This window comes from Pocillopora verrucosa, chromosome 10 (assembly GCF_036669915.1).
Source record: "Pocillopora verrucosa isolate sample1 chromosome 10, ASM3666991v2, whole genome shotgun sequence".
Taxonomy (NCBI): Eukaryota; Metazoa; Cnidaria; class Anthozoa; order Scleractinia; family Pocilloporidae; genus Pocillopora; species Pocillopora verrucosa.
The window spans coordinates 20727770-20730303 of record NC_089321.1 but is presented as its reverse complement, the minus strand read 5'-3'; the positions used below and the strand labels follow the sequence as shown (position 1 = coordinate 20730303).

General features: G+C 40.1%; 2 pseudogenes; both read right to left on the bottom strand.

Moving 5' to 3' along the window:
* LOC136283763 (XK-related protein 7-like) lies at positions 1 to 1238 on the bottom strand (annotated as a pseudogene).
* Positions 1239 to 1269: 31 nt separating this feature from the next.
* LOC131774840 (XK-related protein 6-like) lies at positions 1270 to 2458 on the bottom strand (annotated as a pseudogene).
* Between the last annotated feature and the right edge of the window lie 76 nt (positions 2459 to 2534).

Below are 2534 nucleotides of genomic sequence, written 5' to 3'. Positions count from 1 at the left end.
TTATACTGAACTATCATTATACTTCTCAACACAAGTATTCATATTACTGCTGTCATCACGGCCGCTGAGCCGTCCGGCATGTCTCTTGCTAAGCCCACGTAATAAGCAAATTCTCATTGTGGAGCCTAGAACACTGAACACACAAACACACACAGTGACAGGTAAAGAGTACCAAGCGTTGGAGTGATAAGTGAAATGAGACATTAGGATCATAAAGAAGTTTTCTAATACAAACAAAATATGTGAGAAATACATGGTTAGACCAATTTTTTTGTACATCTAGCGATAATTCTACAAAGTCATCTCTTAGACTGTGAATGCCTATAAACAATAAAATAAAGAGAACATTGGAATTACAAAAACCTTCGTTTCTATTCTGAATAACAGTCGCTATTACTACCACACAACAATGAACCATTAATACACCAATAACCCACCACTTGTAGCTGACGGTGAAATAACAGATGGCAAACAGTCGACTGCTCAGGAGAAGTAAGTGAGTTACTAACAATGCTAATTGGTGTTTAACATTTAGGTCACTGCTACTTGGTATTATTTTGTTCACTACAAGAGACATCTTATCAGTGGCTGTGAAGGCCCATGCAAGAGTGAGGAAAGAGATAGGTAGAGAAATGATTTGGATAATTGCAGCTGGTTCCTCCTGAACACTGATGGCGTACAACTGAATTATAAATTGTGGAGCGCACTCAAGGACTGCCTCAAAGAGTACAGCGAAGTCAATGTAAACGAGAACATCTGTAGCTTTCGTATAGGAGTGGGAGTCCATTTCATCTTTATAACACCATTTCTTGAGACAGAGAAGTAAAGCTTCTAGTCTTGCGAAGGCTGCTGAAAATGGATGCAATGCGCAAAGAGCAGTTCTTGCCCAAGTAGAAGGTGAAAGGTATGATCTACTGGTACGTAACAGGTAGAACACTAGTGGAAACGCCAAACATGGCAATGAAACAAAAGTAGGCCCCCAAACCATATTTTGTGATCCGCGCGGTAGAATTCTACCAGTGACGCAACGACGCACGTCCAGCGATGGAAGTTAAACAAGATAGTCACAACTTCGAAACTCGTTTACATAGCTTAAACCTAACTTCGCACTTCAAATTCAAATAGTAGGTACAGACAAAATATCGGCGCATTACCAGATTATACTGAACTTTCATAACACTTCTCAACACTAGCATTTACATTACTGCTGTCATCACAGCTGCTGAGCTGTTCGGCATGTCTCTTGCTAAGCCAACGTAATATGCAAATTCAGATTGTGGAGCCAAGAACACTGAACACACAAACACTCACAGTGACAGGTAGAGAGTACCAAGCGTTGGGGTTATAAGTGAAATAAAACATCAGGATCATAAAGAAGTTTTCTAATACAAACAAAATATGTGAGAAATACACATTCCTATTTACACCATTTACGTCTACTCTTATCGTAATATGTGTAAAGTCATCTCTTAGACTGTGAATGCCCATGAACATTAAAGTAACGAAAACTTTAGAGGCATTACAGCAAACTTTATCTGTATGCTGAATAACAGTCGTTATTACCATCACACAACAATGAACCATTAATACACCAATAACCCACCACTTGTAGCTGACGGTGAAATAACAGATGGCGAACAGTCGACTGCTCAGGAGGAGCAAGTGAGCTGCATACAATACTAGTTGGTGTTTAACATTCAGATAACTGCTACTTGGCATTATATGGTTCGCTACAAGAGACATCTTATCAGTGGCTGTGAAGGCCCATGCAAGAGTGAGGAAAGAGATAGGTAGAGAAATGATTTGGATAATTGCAGCTGGTTCCTCCTGAACACTGATGGCGTACAACTGAATTATAAATTGTGGAGCACACTCAAGGACTGCCTCAAAGAGTACAACTAAGTCAATGTAACTGAATAGATCTTCAGCTTTGTTTTTAAAGTAGAGGTCGATTTCATCTTCATACCGCCATTTCTTGAGAGAGAGAGGTAAAGCTTCTAGTCTTGCGAAGGCTGCTGAAAATGGATGCAATGCGCAAAGAGCAGTTCTTGCCCAAGTAGAAGGTGAAAGGTATGATCTACTGGTACGCGACAGGTAGAACACTACTGGAAACGCCAAACATGGCAATAAAACAAAAGTAAGCCCCACACCAAACCATACTTTGTGATTCGCGCGTTAGAATTCTACCAGTGTAAGTATGTCGGTGATAGGATCAGCAAAACTTAACATAGCTCCAACAAGGAACACGAAAGGACTGTATCACTTAAGATGTTTCTCTTCCATATCGACGGACGTTTCGTTAGTTCGCGTAATAAGTCGCTTTGTATTGACACAGGCTCAGTTAATGAAATAGATTTCTGCACTGTTCGTAATTAGAAGCTTTTGCGCTCAGCTTTCGACTGAAAAACTGCAAAGTTTCCTTTGGTTAGTCTGATTTCACTCTTAAGGTCACGGAAGGAGGTATGCTGCACGTCTGTATTAACTTTATTGCAAAATATTGGGAACGTATTGGTTCTCCGGATATTCTTTGTGAC